The 19196-nt window shown below is 43.7% G+C and overlaps 1 long non-coding RNA gene across 1 annotated transcript; it reads left to right on the top strand.

Annotated features, from left to right (window-relative positions):
- The first annotated feature begins 1359 nt into the window (after positions 1-1359).
- On the top strand, positions 1360-2591 carry LOC144771712 (uncharacterized). The gene is made up of 3 exons (XR_013599440.1): positions 1360-1394; positions 1799-1881; positions 2400-2591. It is a non-coding gene; the product is annotated as an uncharacterized LOC144771712 (long non-coding RNA).
- The last annotated feature ends 16605 nt before the right edge of the window (positions 2592-19196 follow it).

Genomic DNA, 19196 nt, shown 5'->3' with positions numbered 1-19196 from the left:
CCGGATTTTGACCTTATGAGAAGGAAAATATATCTGCAATACCAACACGATAGAAAAAGGTCTAAACAGTGCAACAGAATGGCACTCCTTGGCTTGTCGGTGAATCCTGATGACTTATTTTGATACATGAAATGTTGTTTCAGGTTTTTCTCAATTATGCTAGTGTCCAAATTTCAAACAATTGTTATCAACAACAGTAGTTGTAAACTGGTATGGATCCAGGAGGGATTTTCTCTCTTTTCTTTGGATTGATCCGTATTGTTGTGGCACAGCTTATTGTCTACTTTGAACCTCTAACATATATTATTTTTTTGATAATGTACAACAATCTACTGAAAGCAATCAATACTACTGAGTTGCCAAACCTATAAACCATGCTTACTGTGGAAGTTATAATTGGCCAATATGAATATAGACTGCTTTGTTCCATTAGTTATATATGGAGCATTTCTTTGCAGTTATTAGTAGGGTATACGACTGTTTGGCAACCTTTGGTGAACTTTGTATTTTTAATGAGAGCCTGTGTAATTATGCAACGAAAAATTACAAAATTTAATATTTTGCTTTGATGAACAGTAATTTTGCCATATTGTGTTTTTTATGTTTTAAGATGAAGCTACACTTTGACTAGCAACCTCGAATTACATGTGAATTATATGAATTATATGTAATTATATGTAAAATATCACCTTCCAAGATGGCCGCCAGTTTGCTATCAGACACATGGGACCCTTTGACAAACGATAGTCCTCTTTTGATCTCTAAATGAAAGTCCTCTTTTGATCTCCAAACGAAGCCCTTTAAAAAGCTTCGGGTTACATGCATTCATTCTTGCTCCTGAACTGACTTGGAAGTGACGGGCTGCAGCAAAAAAAATTCAGGTATTTGACAGAGCAGGCAATTTAGATAATTCCCCCCCTAATTCCCCTCTACTTGCTTGGCTTAAATTCTATACTGAACCTTTAACTAATACACATTTTTGGTGTTTTTTAGTTGTTGAGAGCTGACTGCGATAGACTCAACGTTGTAACTACAAACGCCAGAATAACACGATAGGAGATTTTCAAAATTTTCTTAGGTATGTTACTCTCTGAATAAACCTATTGAAAGCCTCATAATATTGGAGGTCCCACACTAGTATTTTAAAATGTCATAGTTTTGTAGGCCCCCTACTATAACATTAACTTATGTGTTTGATTAACTAAATCCTAACGGTTAATATCGGATCGGACTGATTGAGGTACAAAATAAGATGATAGTGAGAGACTATATTTGTTTAAGAGTAACACAAGCATAGGAATGAATTGCTTCTCTCCACCTGTCCACAGATATTTTATCTGCCCAATTCCTTTTCTATACATCTATGAAGTCAGGCGAATAAGGACTTCAAACAGGTATTTATTGACCATGCTGAGACAGTTTGTTCTTTGTCGCTTGCACGATAATGCGATCCATGTAGTGATATTTCTTATAAATAAATTTGTATTCTTAAATTTTGTTGCTCGATATAAAGAAATAGAGGTTCACCCCCCCCCCCCCACTCTCTCCGGTTTTTTAGAAAAATTAGTATAAACCAGCATTTAGTAATTACACTGAGTGTTATGTCTTCAATCCTTTAGAGACTAATGTTCAGTCCCGGTTGTTTTTAAGTTATCTGAAAAACTAGCAAAGGACATAGAGTAGTTCCATAGACCGATCTCATGGAAGATATATTTATCTGGTGGATGTCGATGTCAGTCAAAATATTGTCTCTAAGGCCAGTGTTCTCAAACAGACATTTCTATTGGTTGTGATGCAGGTTATTCTACTAAGAGAGATACAATCATTTCGATTTATGCCGTGTCGCACATTACCACTATAATCAGAACTTCCGTGGTTGAGGTAATTTTTTATATACATACATGACACTCTTTAAGGCCAAGACATCATTTTCAAGTAAATGCAATAAATAATGGATTGTATTGTTCCAAGACATATAGACATTATTTAATAACTGAAATTGAAGTATTATTACAAACCAATGTTTTCTTGTAAATGTAACCACAGTTCAAGCATGAGTGACTCTTTATCCTTCTGCTTTGACAATCATGCAAACCGCTTTTTTTGAAAGGTCATTTTTAAATCATTCAAGGCACTATATCATTTAGTGTTGAATCAGAAAACAATTTAATTGTGAAATAGACATCTATACAATGATTGCATTTGATGGAAGTAACCATTTGGGATGTATAACTTAGATAATTCTGAATCAAAATCTAGAATGATATGTAAATAGATATACAATGTATTTTGTTTTATAAAATATTGAGAGCTTAGGGTGTTATATATTTTGATAACTGCTTATTTCCTAAGCCTAGGATACTTAGATGGTTTTTTAATGGCATCTTTGTTATTTTTAGGGTCTCCCAAGATATGATTTTTTATGTCCTGAGGATGGTCTCGGAAACGCAAGAATAGAGACCGAAACGTCGACGCTTGCTTTTTCTACCGGATAATAAATTAGATTGTAAATAGGTAGAAAAGCTCTTGCAATTGTTGTATAGAGAATTTTTGTAGATCAATTTATTTGTATGTTCTCTTACAACGTTGTATATCTATCCTGTACCCTTGTAACAAATATTAAATCTGAATACTCTTTCACATACACCCTTTCTTTTGCTCTCTTTTGTCTCAAAAAGATCATTGTTTAGTGACAAACAGAAATTGACTTAAAAAACATTTGTCACAGTTGTTGTGCATTAACGGCATCAAATATATCAGGTCGTACGATTGTAGATAATTAAATTAATATTTGAAACATAAAGACAATTAAAACCCTTGAAGGTCCAATTACCATAACACATTTGTAAACCAGCATTGCTCAACCTCAGCAAATTATGCAGTGTCCTTCACCCCTCCCTCGCTGCTCGCTCGTCTCGTATTGCACAAGCGCCATGTTTGGTAACAGAGTCTCTGCCTCCCGCGCTCTTTACCCCTCCTCTCTCTATCCCTCTCTCTCTCCCACCCTGCCGGTAATTTTTTTTTCGCTCCCCTCCTCTCCTGTCGGACCATGCCTCCCTCCTCTCCTACCGCCCCCGCAGCCTCTCGTCCTTTTCTCCCCACTCCTCCACTCTGTTTTCCTAAACCCTCCCTGTTCAGCTTTCTTCTCTCTTTCTCCCCCGTCTCCACTTCCCTCCTTCCTCCGCGCAGCTTCTCTTCGCACCCCCGTCTTTTTCACCCACTCTCTTTGACTTTCCTTCGACAATTCGCGCTCCCCGCCCGCCTTTCTGCTCTCGTTTTCCGCCCATAGCCTCTCCCCCCTCTCTAGCTTCTGCCTCCTTATGTCTGGTACTTTCACGTGCTCTCTTCTTTCCCCCTGTTGTTCAGATGCACTTAAAGGGAACAACACTGCGGTGTGAGGCGCTGGATGTAGAAACAAGCATTGGCTTAGCCAATAGGTCTCGCTTGTGGGACCTTATAAGTATTTAGTAACAAGGATATTGTGCTGCAAAACAAAATACTTATAAGGTCCCATAAGCGAGACCTATTGGCTATGCCAATTCTTGTTCTCTTTTGACACATACTGTAACACAGTTGCACAGGTCACTGGATCTACAATTTCTGGACGTATGGGAAGAGGTCAGATCCACATCTGCCAAGGTGCTATGCATTCTTTTACATGATAACTATGCTGATCATGTTTTGGGATATTGACACTACTATTGGTCTTATTCCACCCAATCCCCAGGGTGCCTGCCTTTCCTGTGGCCAGTTTTGAGACCACTGCTCGCCTGCGGGTGATGTTAGACTGGTCATGAATTAGTTATGATTCTGCCGTCTGGCTTCCAAACTGTGCACTATGCACTGTGTCTTGTAGTGCAGTATTTTATACACATTGTGCATTCATGTGGCCAAGAGTTGATTTTTGAATACAGATCCTGGCAACTCTACACACCGAACAACCTTCCTATTCTACAGCAATGTGTGTGGGCATGTACTTACCTTGTATTTCAAATTTGCAACTACTGATTTGTTTGGATACACACTTGGCTTCATCTAGGAGGACAAGAGGCACTGTGTACCAAATCAGAGGGGATGGGCCCTGTCACACTAGGTAGGTTGCTAGCACGGACAGTAACAACAGTTGATAATTGTCTGAGTTGGATATCTGAATACCATAACACATCCTTTGACTCAGGCCTCCTTGCTTGTAGAAATACATGCCTCCTTTGGCACTACTCATTTTGTGCCAGTCACTAAACGTAATGCCACTCAGTCACGTAACCCAGATCATACATTGACTCCAAGTGCCTACAACACCATCAGTAGGTGAGACCACATTCTATGGACTGACATGGCTAGCTGTTATTAAGGTCTATAGGTCAAGCTGTACCCCACATGTTTCTACTCAGGTTTGCAACATAACTAGCCACATCCACCTCAGTCTCTAACCATCGCTGATTCCTGCCCTTTGTGGTGGCAGACTAGTTTTACATGTCCATTGCCGCATCCCTGTTTCACATCCTCGTACTGAGACACAACAGATATCCATTCTCACCTCCCTGCTATGCAATGTCCCCCCATTCAGACACAGTGGCAGTTCAAGCGACTAAGCCAGCACTTACAATGCACTGCTCAACCAGGGCCCCACCGGGACCAAACAACATCTTTGGTTTCAACACACATGGTCCTCCAGCGTGCATTATTTGCATTAACCCTGATTCAGTCAGATTTGGTAAATTTTGTGAGTTCTGGTGGCCCCTGCCATGGCAACTGACACGTGTGGCCTCACTCTGCACATCAGGACAGCTGTGTACTATGTATTATCATGCCATATAATGGCTCTTGGCATGTTCCTATGTGTTGATACTTCACATACCCCACACCTGACTCCCCTCTAAGGTGAGGTCCTTCGCTTCTGACAAGCCCATGCCATTCATTTGCTTTACAGTGTAGATTTGTGTGCATTATCCCAAGTAACACACAGTGGCCTCATGGTGCAAGGTGGCCTGCATTGTTCCCATCAGGTAGTGTATGGTTCATCAGCCTTATGTACAAGCCCATTGCGCTACAGGTGGCACACATTGCAGACCCATATCAATCATGCCAGCGCTCCTTGCAGACATGATAGTCCTCTTCGCTTGCCGCACATCGTTTAACTTCTCCGCGATGGACTGCCAAATGGCCTCTATTCTCCCTAGTGGTAATTTGAAGGTGGCAAACAGCTGTTGTTGGTTCTGTGTCACTTCCGTGATCAAGATATCATTCGCCTCCTCACTGAAGTTCAACTTCCACTACCCCTAGGAGTCTGCCTAGACATCCTACATCCTGCTGGTGCTGGGGTATGGCTTGCTTCTACTGCCTGCTATTTGCTTCATGTCTGACTTCTGTGAAGTGTGCTATTGTTTTTCCTCAATGCGTCAGGTTGTGTTCTTTTCTGATGCAATTCGCTCTCAAAAGTGACGTAAGGCTGATTTGGGTCACTTTGAGACCCGTAAGTCATCCCTGTGTCACTTTGCCAGCAGATGTGTCAGATTTCATTACAACATGGCTCACATACATAACGTAATTTTTTATGGCGTACACAGATCCTTCCACCGCGATGCGACGCAACCATGGCATGGGATTCGGTCATACGGAAGCGCAAGTTGCTTTGATGCATTGTTTACGCAAAGCAGTGATGCGTCATTTCTTGTAAATATGCCCCTCAATCTCTCATCTCATTTTTAGATTCTAATGGCGGAGTGGCCATTCCTTTAGGAGGGCTATGTCAGTGAACTGAGCAGCAAGCTAATTTACAAATGTTTTCTTCTTTATAGAAGTAAGCATGTCGGTGCTGTCCCTAAAGACTTTGCAGTGATACGTGTGCTGTCAAACATGGCACAGGGGCTGATGTAGCACTCTTTAGGTATCTACCTAAAGTGTACATGTGTCATAGTAGGGGAGACGGCACATGTGAACTAGAAGGGAAGTGGAGGTGGGATCTTGAATGTGAAAACTCACAAATAAGAAAACTAAGCAATGATTTAACTAATTCCCAACTTAAAAATAATGTAAAAACAAAAAGGCTAATGAAAGTCTCAAAGGACTTCAAAAGTTATCACTGCAGGAGGTGACAATGAATCAGACGAAACAACGACAATGAAGGATAAGAAAAAAAGGACTGCTCTATAGATCCCTAGGAGAGTTCCAGAAATAGTCAAAATGAATCACTGGCTAACTGTGAATGAGGCACTTTATAGTTAGACAGGACTCTTACGTAGGAAAAAAGATTGGTTTAAAAGGTGTCCTAATGTGTGGATCAAAGGATCACACAAAACATTCATCCATCAAAAGACATTGACCATTTTTCTGAAAGTACCGTGCAAGGTAGAAGGGGAGGATCTACTTAAGCATACACTCCTAATTAAAACAAGCCAGAATAATGCTGAACTCATCAGCTTTGTAACTGTCTATAGATTCAGAAATACCTATGGAAAAAGATGGTAAAATAGAATTCTATAAGAAGAAAAAGGGAAAAGGTGGAAAATGATGCCTCGTTAGACTCCCCATTTTACAACCCATTGACTTCTATTTGAGGACATTGTCTTGAATGGAGTTGAATGCACCGCTTCGCTTAGAAGAATGCTTAAAATTGTATATACAATATTATCAATATTGGTAGTAAAGGCTAGTGATATTCACTGAAAATACTCCACAAGATACAGCCCGAAAACAATAGCATATTTTTATCCTGAAGAAATAACTATAGCACTTATTTTTTCAGTGACCCACATTTAATAATATGGCATAGATACCCTTCCAGTAAAAGTACATGCAAAAAAGAGTACCATAGATGCTGGATTGGAGGATGATGGTAGACGTGTAATAAAAAATGCAGAACAAATGAGAGCACAACAGTTGTCAAATGATATGCTACTCTGAAATTCTTTGTGAAATAATGCACTCCAGGTGGAATTGGTTCAGATATATCTTACAAATATTTCTTTTTTAATGGTTGTATGATGTTACAACGCATGCCATCACCCTGCATGCCACTACAATTCATACGGTTTCCCGACTTGCTGTTGGGGATGTGCTGGAAGTTTAAATAGTATAATTTACTATTCCAAATACAGTGTGTACAACAGTAGTGAAGGTGTTGGAGTTAAATTCAACACCTTCTACACCCTGCAGCAAGCCTTTCGCCTTGTAACGCATGCATTGTGATGTTGTTTCCTTTTTTTTAACACATTTGAGAAATGAGAAAAAAAGAAATAAATAATGAAGTTTCAAATATTGTATTAATAAAGATTTAAATATAACTGGGTAGATGCCTAACCTCCCTGACAAGTTAAGAATTTTCAATGGAAAAATACCACAAATCCAGATGGTAGTCCTTTGGATGAAGTCAATGAACCACTCTATTGGAACCATTTCTTTTCAAAGTACTATGCCTTAGTTATCTTTTCCAGAATCCTAGAGTAGTTTCCTAAAACTCCTATCCATACAAAGGGAAAATGTATAACAGTAAAAACTAAAGAAAGATCGTCCTGATGGATATCTCAGGGTTCAAATATTCAAATAGTAAAATATCTCCTTGGCCTCTTTGAAACATGCGTTGCAGAAAATCATGTTGTCCCAAAACAACAGCCAATGCTCAGGAATAATTTCTTGCTTAATGATGGTTGTATAATACTGCATAGGTTAGTAGAATATATGTTGTTTGAAAAGAGGGTTCAATTGTATTTAGCATATGACAATCTCACTACAGCTTTTAACTTGGTTAAAAGAGAAGAGTTATAGGTGTTGCAGTGGAAGCGGTGTAAATTAATTATAATTATACACAATAACCCTACTGTACCACTAATAGCAGTTTTTTCACAATAACTAAATTTAGGCATATGAAACCAAATTACTTCTTTTTAAATGTCAGGTCTTCTGATTGATCTTTGGTAGAGCTAATAGGGACTCGATAATAAGAGATGGATGCTATTTCCCTAATGAGAACCTATAATGAAGGAAAAGCTTGTCCAACTATAGTAATCACAATATACGTTATGACCATTGCTAATAAAGACAAACTCTGAATACCTATCTGGTCACTTATATCTATTGTTTCAAAATATGAATGGTCAATACACAAATCCATAAGAAAATCATATATTCTGTTTTAATTCAATATTACAGGTTAGTTCACAATAAAGAAATACAGTCCATTGGCAAATTCATCATATAATCAATAATAGCACTGAGAAGAAAGAGAGAGGGAGAAAAACAAAGATATAATCATTGAAATCAATATGCAATTCAGGATTAAATACAAACCTAAATCAGAGAGAACTAATACACAGTGTGCAATAATTAGAAACAGCTAGCCCTTAGGCCCTTAGGCCAAAAAGGTATAGCTTAAGCAACATCAACAGCTGATGAAGTGTAAGAGATACGGGATTTTGCAGGAATATTAGCCAGCCCGGGTAGCATAGATAGTACAGCAGCATAGGCTCTCTTCTCATTGAAACAGTTACTGCCAAGTTATTTTCTCACAGTAATAATTATACCCAAATGCTAAAAAGTCCGGTCAGCCTAAAGTTACGATTTCATAGTCTCACTTGACTCCATTGGTCCAAATTATGAGGTGATCACGCCTCAGTCAGTTCATCCAGATTTCCTCTGTTAAAGTTATTTAATAGAATAGATGTCATCATCGTTCTTCGGACGTTGGAAGACAATTAGATAGTTTCTTGTCCTTTCACTTGCTTCCACAACAGCTTGCAAATTTAGTTGATACAATTATTCATAGAAAGAAATACTATAAACAAGGGAAGAGGACATTCTAGTGATATGCTAGGAACAACTAAACAAATAAATCAGCTTTTCGAATTTCAATCTTTATTTCGGCCATTGGCCATCAAAGATATACAATAAAACATGTATAGTCACTATAAAATCAACATACATAGTCAATGACAATATAAAACCTTAAAATTGCATACTATAAAACTGCTTTAAAAACTGTGAACCTAAACATTAAGAGGGAGCCTGCATCTTCAAAATGCGAGTGCGAGTGTGCCAAACATTAGTGAGGAACTTTGCTAGTGCGAATACAGTTAAACTGGAAAGATCGGTTTTTAGGATTCTGTACATTGGGAGGTACTCCCTGCCACCCAGATTTCTGATCAATGGTAAGAGCCAGTATTTCCTCGCTGCCTTATAAGCTGGGCAAAACAAAACCACGTGTAAATCACTTTCCTCTGCCGCAGTGTAAGCCGGGCATTGCTTGGTGGAGGGAGGCGATGACCAGGAACTAGTGAAGGATCGTAAAGGCAGTGTGCCGTATCTCCATTGGAGAAACAGCTTCCTGGCCAACACGGGAGAGACGGCATCTAAAACTCTCTCCTGCCTGTACAAATCCTTGCTTTGCACAAAGACGGAAGTTAGTGACCCTTCAGACTGACTGTCTAAGGCCATGGCTAATTTATGTTCATGATAAGCACTAGCCAGACCTTTCCTTGAGATATTTAATGAGGCATTAGCAGGGTTAGACCAAAGGTCGGGGAACCCCAGTTCTATACAAGAATTTTGAATGTATTTTATCCAGGGGATCAATAGCGCTTTCGGGTGGGTCAATAGCTCCATTAGTTCCGCCCTATAGGCGAGGAGTTCGTTACTTCTCCACAGCCTTCGCCAGAAGGTTATAGGTCTCAAGCCTAGTTCGTCGGCTATGGGGCGCAAACCCAGATCTAGCCTCAGAGGGAGGAGCGGGGTGCTGGGTGGAAGTGCGACTATCTGTCTGATGAATTTGTTCTCTGTTAAAGACAGACTATGACATGATGTGCGTCCCCACAGTTCCGCCCCATACATAGTAGCACCCCTGGCTTGCGCTTTGTAGATCTGGGTAAGCGACCCCAATGGTCGGTATGTGGAACCATTTAACATCCGCATGATACCCCCTGTGGTCTGTATCCATTTTAGATTGGCCCTGCTCTGGTGTGATCCCCAAGACATAGTTTCATTGAGAGTTACACCAAGGTAGTCAAAAGTTGAAACTCTCTCGAGCCGTGAGGCTCCCAATAGCGGATTTGGGCGCAATTTATGACTAGGGTTCAAAACCATAAACTTAGTTTTGGCCGCATTAATTTCTAAGCCTCTGTCAGTGCAAAAGGCCACAAATGAATCGAGGATCCTCTGTATCCCCATTGGGGTTTTAGACAGCAGCAGGGTGTCATCTGCAAACATGATTGCAGGCACCCTGCTGCCGTTTAGTTTAGGGGCGTCAGTGTATTCAGTTGCATTTAGGTGGGCGATCACCCCGTTGACAAAGAGGCAGAACAGGGTCGGTGCCAGCACACAACCCTGTCTAACCCCTCGGTCAACGGGGAATCTATCAGTCAGAGCCCCAGACCTCCCGCACCTCACTCGAGCATAATTATTTTCATGCAGTCTCTGCAAGATTATCAGGATGTCCGGAGGAACCCCCATCTCAGCCAAGACGCTCCACAGCTTCCCTCTGGGCACCAAGTCGAACGCGGCCCGCAAATCCACAAAAATTGTGTATAGGCTGCCGCCTTCGAATACCGCTGCCCTCCAGTAAATAATATTCAATCGAAAAACCTGGAAACACCCTTTCTAAATCCCGCCTGATACGGGCTAAGGACACCCAACTCTTCTGCCCAATCTTGGAGCCGATTCAACAATACCCTGCCAAACAGCTTCTGCGCCACATCAATTAAACTGATTGGTCTGTAGTTGGCTGGGAGAAGAGGCGAGCCCTTTTTGAAAATGGGGACCACCTCCGCCCCCAGCCAAGTACTAGGGATTTCCATACCGCTGAGGACTCCATTGAACAACGTGGCAAGGTAGGGCGCCCAAACATTGGGCTCCTGCTTGAACAGGTCCCCGGGTATGCCGTCCAATCCTGGCGCCTTTCCCGAGGTAAGTCCTGCTATTGCAACCCTAACCTCGCCCAGTGTTATTGGGTCTCCCTCATAATCAGGCCAACCAACACCGGTGTCAGTGGTGGGTTCTCCCGGTTCAGAGCTGTAAAGGGATTGAAAGTGTGTCTGCCACACCTCTGGTGCGATATTCGGCTCAATTGCCGAGTGTAGATTCCCCGCCCTCGCACTTGCTATTCTCCAAAACATTCGGTGGTCCTGTGTCGCTAGGGACTTAGTGAGCTCTTCCCACTGGCTCTCTTCCCATTCAGTTTTGGCGTGGGCGATAAGTTTTTTGTATGCCCATCTGCGTTCTCTTAGCTGTTCCCCGCCTAGACCCTCCTTGATTACTCTAAGGAGTCCCCCCTTTGCTCTTCTACAGGCTGCGTTGTACCATGAGGATTTACATGGCTGCCCCCTCCTTGAGTTCTGCACGTTACTAAAGAGGACGGGGGCCACAGCCTTTATGAGATCCTCATGGGCCTGATGTAATTTGGCCTGTGAATCCTTAATTCCCACATTGGTAGCCAAGTCTCCCACAGTTTCCAAAATGGGTATTATCCCTGCATAAAGCTTCGGGAGTTGTTCCTCACTTGAGGCCAGTTGTTCCCACCTGATCCTTCTCCTGTTGTTTTCCAGTAGAAGTTCAGGTTGGATCCCCTCCCCTGATGCCGTGTGGGTTCGGCGCCCGGGGTGGGTGAGGTCAAGTTCAAGGGCATTGTGATCACTGTCTAGCCTTTCCCTGACCCTAAAGTCCCGGATAGCCGGCCAATTTGCTATCTGTACCAAGACATAATCCAAGCGAGATTCTCTTCCCACTCTATTATAGGTGGTTCTGCTGGGTATGTCGGATCTAATACGCCCATTACAGGCCCTAATTCCAAACTTCAGGGCAAGGGCTGTGATCTGCAATGCTACAGGAGTCCATGCCTTCGGGGGGGGAGCTTCTACCGCGGGCACAGACCACCTGGCCTCTTCCTCCATTGGAAAACCCTCTAGCAGGCCTGGTAGTGGCTCAAAATGGGAATTTAAGTCCCCTCCTACTACAAAGGGTAGATCACTTGGAAATTCGGATAGATAATCCGAAAGTTCATCTAAAGTGGACGATTCCCTGGCCATTCCAACTGGCCTAGAATAGATGTTTATTAGGACAAGTTTCGCTAGATTTGGCCAGGACAATAGAACCACGAGGATGTCATTGGAGGGGACCGGTAACCGTGAGGCCTCACAACCAAGGTGGGATGCCACCCAGGTTGTGAGCCCTCCTGAGGGACGTCCTTTGCCCTCCCACCTAGCCGGGATGAAAAATGACTGATAACCTTTGTGCCCATAATCTTCCCTTGCCCAGGTCTCCTGGAACATGCAAACATCCCCCGTCTCAATATAGGTTTCCCAATCTTGGTCAGCCAACTTGTTGGCTAGTCCGGCTACGTTCCAGCAAATTAGTCTCAGTTGTTCGATGGTTGGAGTTGCCAAGATGGGAGAATGGGGGGTAACAGTTCCAGATATTGCACCAGTTGTTCCATCAAGAACATTGTCCAAAACGGATTCAAGTGGGTCAGGGAGATTACAAGAACCATTGTCCCCGGTCGCAGAGTTGTTAGTGGACAGTCAATCAACCCCATCAAGTCCGCTCAAACAATTGAAGCGGTTCAAATGGAAATAGGGTATTTCAGGTGGCTGGTAATTTGGACATCGGACATAATCTTTGTATCTTGGTCTCCGTTCCACCCTTGTCCAGTTTCCTTGTGGCCGATCATCGTACATACGGGTAGGTGGAAAAAAGAAGGAGACTGGCAAGGTCTGAATGGTGGAATCCAATGATCTGTTTGAGCCAGCACAGATGTCACCATTATACAATCCCCCATAATTGTTTTCCTCGTCTTCCCCAACCATGGCACCCTTCTAACCATAACGATCTCATTGTTCAAGTGTTGTGGTAGGGGTCTATTCCAGTTAAGCCATTTAATGACTCTCCTTTTAAGGGATTGGAAATCTTCGTTTTCGCCCCTTCGTAAAGAGGGGGCACCCGCTAAGACCACCATAAGAGTGTTGGCTTCCGGTGGCAGATCTGGTCTCCGCGGTCTTTGAGCGGGATAGCTGGGGGGGACGAGGGAATGCTAGCAATGGGGGGGAAACCCATGATTTATACCGGGGTCTATATTGAGAAGGGCCGGATCTGTTAGCTGAGGAGGCATGATGTTTGGGATACTTCGTGGGGTCGGGACTGAAATGGCCATTAGTGACTGCAAGGGGGGGACAGTGGTAGCGCCCTGTGATGCTCCCACATTTGTGCGCTGTAATTCTCCTGTTTTGGGAGGGGGATTTTGTTTGTTAGGGAGAGCTCCTTTAGGTGGATTAGACCCCATGGTACTGGTCTGCTTGCTGACCATGGTATTCAGGGTAATTAGAGTTGCCTCTAGGATGGTAAGTCTACTCTCTACTTTTTTCAGACTTTCGCTAATGGGCTGCAAAAGTGAACGTAATAGAAAATCTAAGGTCCCTGAAGAAATAAGGGGGGGAGCTTCATTGGGTGCGTTAGCCGTTCAGTCACTGCTCGTAACAGCAGTGATAGCCCTTATATCCTTGGTAGAAATAGTGTTCACATTATCTCTGACCCCAGTGGGAGTAAGTACAGGCTTATGTTTTTTACCAAAATCTAAGTAGGAAATTTTGGTTTTCCCCTGTCCCTTCGTCGTCTGTCTTCTACGCTTACTTGGTGGGGGGCCATGCATTTCCACCACTACAGTGTGTTTGGATTTGTTTTTCTTGGTTTTATTTAAAGGAGGGGGGGTTTGGGTAACCAGATCGACAACCTTATTAGTAGAGGTTAAGGGTGGTATGGCCTCCATAATCTCATCGGGCAGTGTACCCTGGGTGATGATAGTATCCCTTAGCAGTAGGGGGACGTCATCTTGAGTTAATAGATCCAAACTAACATTAGGGATACCTTCCTCTTGGGAGATGGGATAGGGAGTTATCTCGCTAAGGGGTCTAGTTTTCAAGGTTTCAATAGAGCGGCGGCGTTCTGCCCTACGCTTCTCCAGGGAGCTTTCTTTACCCCCTTCTCCCTTAGCAGATTTAAAATACTTATCCAAAGTCCCAGTGCTGTTTCCCCCCTCCCTTGTTGGAGTTTCACATAGTGCAGGTGAGGGCATGATGGTGATCTAATCCTTGGCTCAGCTACTATCGGAAAAGAGCCGGCGAAAGAGAGTGGGCCCAGCCCAGCCACCTTCAGCCCCGGACGGCCACAGACGGTCCCGCCCTTGTCCCGGGCTTCTCCCGGCGCGCTCCCGCGCTGCGGGAAGAGCTGCTCCTAATAATAGAGGAAGGTGTTCAGGGGGCGGGGCAAGCAGGGGGAGCGTCCAGGTGCAGGTGATGATGTCAGCGCAGGGACTCCTGGGCAATAGAGTCCCTGATCCTCATCTGGCGCTCGCAGCCCTGCTCTCCGCAGTTCCAGCAATTCCCCGGTCACAGTGAGCAAGAACGATGCGCCCAGGCACACGGGCGAAGCGGGACCCGCGGAGCGGGTTGCGCGAGGTCTGGTGTCGGAAAAAGCAGCCCCAGCAAGAAGGACCTCACACGGACAGAGCTCACGCTCACAGGTCAGCAAATGTCTCCCACAGAACAGACAGCAGGCAGGCTCTTTCAGCGGTGTTCAGGGGGCGGGGCAAGCAGGGAGAGCGTCCAGGTGCAGGTGATGATGTCAGCGCAGGGACTCCTGGGCAATGGAGTCCCTGATCCTCACCTGGCGCTCGCAGCCCTGCTCTCCGCAGTTCCAGCATTTCCCCGGTCACAGTGAGCAAGAACGATGCGCCCAGGCACACGGGCGAAGCGGGTTCCGCGAGGTCTGGTGTCGGAAAAAGCAGCCCCAGCAAGAAGGACCTCACACGGACAGAGCTCACGCTCTCAGGTCAGCAAATGTCTATGTATATATTTTTACTTTTTAGTCTTGTAAAGCACCTGAATCACCCCCTAAAGGGTACCTCCAGCCTGCTGGAGTGCTATAGATGGGCAAGAGAAAGAGACCAGAAAGGAGCGATTTTCAGGAGCTTGCGGAATCGATGATAGTCAGTACAAATCTGGAGGTGGCTGGGAAGTGAGTTCCACAGGGAGGGGGCCAGATGGTAAAAAGCTTTCCCCCCGATGCGGGATTTCTTAACACGGGGCAACAAGAGGAGTGATTTAGAACTAGAGCGAAGAGTTCTGGAAGGTAGATAACCAATGAATCTATCTGCTAGATAGCTAGGGCCATTACCATGTGTTGCCTCATGCACTATGCAGCAGATCTTATATTGGATTTGCTTGCTGATAGGTAACCAGTGTAGACCCTGGTGAAATGGCAGAGAGGCGGTCCTAACAGGAGAGTTGGATACTAAATGGGTCTCTCTGTTTTGGACTACCTGAAGTCTGTTAAGAGAAGATTCATTGGCTGAAATCAGGAGGGTATTACAATAGTCTAAGGGAAGTATTACTAATGCTTGAAGGAGAGTTTACCGGACTGTCATGGGAAAAAGAGGAAAAACCCTTCCCTGGAGGCTCAAAGCGTGGAAGCAAGAGCCCACAACAGTCGTAACTTGCTCCTTAATCATTAGTTTCTGGTATATATGTACTCCTAAGGCTTTAACCACTTGTTTTCCGGACGGGGCAGCACCCAGGTCATTGGGCCACCAATCTGGGGACCAGAGTAGGGGAGCTTCCCCAAACAGCATATTCTCTGTTTTGCTGGCGTTTAATTGAAGAAAATTGTTCCTCATCCAAGTTGATATGGCTACCATGCCCCCCTAGAAGGTTGATTGAGTATTAGGAGAATATTTTCCAAACATCATTAGGAGCTGGGTGTGTTCAGTGTTTAAAATTGGGATGAAGCCCAGATCCCTTAGTAGATTTGCTAAGGGAGCCACATAAATGTTAAATAAAGTGGGACAGAGACAGGATCCCTGAGGCACACCTTTAGTCAGCTCCAATATTGGGAGCGGAAGGCGCAGAGATTGATGGTTTGGGTGCGGTGAGTTAGGAAGCTGGTTAACCACTGGAAAGCGAGTCCCTGGCCGCCAATGTTACGTAGTCTATTTAGTAAGATGGAATGAGGTATCATGTCAAACCCCGCTGACAGATCCAGCCACACCAGTAATGCTGCATGTCCAATATCTAGGGAGTTCCTAAGGTTGTCTGTGACTGCAATCAGTGCTGACTCCATACTAAATCTGGGTTGGAACCCGGACTGAGAGGGGCCGAGACATCCTGTTAATTCAGTGTACTCTGAGATATGCTTGTTGATATGTTTTTCCAGAAGTTTGCTCAAATAAGGTAACAGGGAGACAGGGCAGTAGTAGGACAGGTCATCCTGAGGGGTGTTAGATTTCTTCCTGATGGGGATTACCTGGGCCACCTTCCATTCAGATGGAAGATAGCCCTTGTTAAGGGAAGAGTTAGGAATGGAGCAAATAGTGGGAGCCAACTGTTTATAGAGTTGGGAGGATATTTTAGCAGGTAAAATATCCCGAGGAGATCCTGATTTTACGGTTTTATTAGAGACTACACAGTATCTGTATAGAGAGTAGAGGGAAGCAGTCCAAAGAATGTGTGGTGGGAGAGAAAGCTGGATTGGGGGTGGAGATGTCATTAGGGAGGTCCCTGTCTTTGATGATCAAAGAGAAAATGCATTCTTCTGTGGCCTATGTTAAGGAAAGGAAAATTACTGTAGCAGGCTTTTTGAGGCTTTCACAAAGAAAGTGTGGTATATAAATAAATAATACCGGATCTAGGTTTGACTGGACATAGCAATAACAGTTAGCTCAATAAATAAGAGTCAAGATTCGAGGTAGTAGGAGTTTGCAGGTTTAATACAGCATAAAGGACAGGAACAGGACAACCTGCATGGGAACAGGATGGCAGGGCCCTGCAGGGGGGACAGGGAATGAGCGCGCTAACTTTAATAACAATGTACAACATATATATACTAAAACAATTGCATTACAGTGAATACAGTAGGCGGAGCAGTGGGTGTGGTCAATAGCAGTCGCGAAAGATAAGGGTGAAAGTGGGTGCAACAAGAGGCGTATACATGGACATGTGATGTAGACGTAACAGAATATGTCATAAATGGGGCGGAAACATGGAGGGGGCTACCTAAGGAGCCGGGACCTTTAACCTAATGGTGCGCGCAAACTGACAATGACGTGTTACTAGGAGAAGCTGGGGGCTATGACTTCTGCGCTAGGAGCAGAGACTGAAGTCTGGAGAGTCAGGGCGACATGTACCTAAACCCTATCTAGTATCTAATGTTTAGAGGACATGTTGATATAAACTAAGAGTCAGGAGGGGAGAGGCTAACAGACTCTAAGACTGGAGCATGCATTATTCTACATGTAGTGCGTGTTGAGGAATATTAAATGACCATTAATACAGTATTTCTCCTACATGGAGACGTAAAGGCTAGACAATGACGGAAACTATTGATGCGATTCAGTAGCTTAGGAATGCAGAGAAGGAGGGCTGGACTGATAACTAGAATCATAACATACTCTTGGCAGACTCGTAGGCAGAGCCAGGCCGAGCCGGGCACTGCAAGGCAGGAAGTAAGTGAAGGGTCGAGGATACAGGTGGGGGCTGTATCGCTCCTCAGCGAGGGTTCAGGAGACAGGAGCTGAATCTGGTGTCCGGGCCCTTTTGAGGCCTAGAAACGGGGACTTTTCAATGAAATAACGTGCACACTGAGAAACGTGGCAACGTGACTTTACATAGGCCTAATACTCGTAGCTTTCACGAGAACTGGAAACTGGCATACTAGAGATGGACACAACTGTAATTGCGTCTTTACTCACACATGGGGAATACATATGCATATTAATCATGCACACATAACATAAGATGGGGGACACGTAGGGACACAGAACATGGCAAAATTTACTTTTCCACATTCCCTCCTTGTCACTACGTTTCCATCAGGAAACATCAATATTCATGATACCATCTATCATTTCATACAGTATCATTTGCTCGTCTCGAATTGTCTTGGAACTGGATTTAGAACGGGACTTGGGACTAGGAATACAAGAGGTAGCACAAATGCCGCAAATCGCAGGGCCACATTGTAAACAGAGGCAGCAACTGAATATGATCGCTACTGCAATACCTAGAAATGACAATACTTTCCATCCCCAGGCGGAAATTATATTCCAGAACCAACCGGACCATGTCCAGGTGCCTGGATTTTGGTGTAATATATGGGCAATATTATGGAGTCTGGTAATAGCGGAATAAACAGACGGTGCGTTATCGTCAAGGACGAGACGATTCTGGAGCACGACAATTCTCATAAAGGATTGCTCTTCGGTTAAGTTACTTAGAGCAGAAGTAGTCTCAATCACTACTGCTTCAAGGGTTCTCGTTAATCTACGTATCAGTTTACTATTCACGACAGTACCTAAATAGGGGAAGACACCTTTATTGATATCTATGTATTGTTCTAGAGCAGTTTCAGTATAATCGACAATCGGGAGGTCTCTCTTGTGTCTAGTATGTACTAGGTGGGAATTCCTATGATAGTCAGGTGGGGCTAGAAAAACTGGTGGCAGTAGGAATGCAATGTAACAGGTTCCCTCCCAATCGAGGGGCAGACGAACATATGCGGTCTGACCACAAACAAAATAAGAATGACGTGAAGCTTTGAAAATAGATTTCCCACTGTCACTATACTTGACAATAGTAGTACAATCACTATGTCCTACATGTACGGAACCATTCTTTCTGACACATAATTCGCCTTTGACTGGTAATACTGACATAGCAGGTAAGTCTGGAGTAGTATCAGACTGAACATTCAGGACCATGAAATTCGAAGAATAATTACCTAAATTATAAACTTCATTTTCTAGATCTAACCCTGTTCTGTGGGGAAGACCTTGCTTGTCTGGAAAACATGTACTGTTAAGTAGGGACATATCATTTGAGGATGACGTTAACGTGGACCATGCTCCACACGAACCATTATGTGAAAATGGATAAGGAAAGAGTGGCAGAACTCCCTTCGGTGTCTGGAAAGGGGGGAGTCGACCACACACCCAACAATTAGTGGCATTGCTGGTCTGGTGTGAATAATGTAACATGCGGATAAAGGAATTATTTCGCATAGCAAGACGATATGAGAGTTCATGAGGAGGTAGATCACTAAACGTGTGCTCTATTGTAACATTAGAAGACTCATTTACATTAGAAACTGGAAAACACAAATAAAATGCATAACTTGTGCAGGTAATCATAAGGCTGAGATATAACAGAAAACATAAAATAATAATGCAA

The sequence above is a fragment of the Lissotriton helveticus genome, chromosome 8 (genome assembly GCF_964261635.1).
Source record: "Lissotriton helveticus chromosome 8, aLisHel1.1, whole genome shotgun sequence".
Lineage (NCBI taxonomy): Eukaryota > Metazoa > Chordata > Amphibia > Caudata > Salamandridae > Lissotriton > Lissotriton helveticus.
Note: the sequence above shows the minus strand (reverse complement) of the source record. Positions and strands in the feature narration are given on the sequence as shown.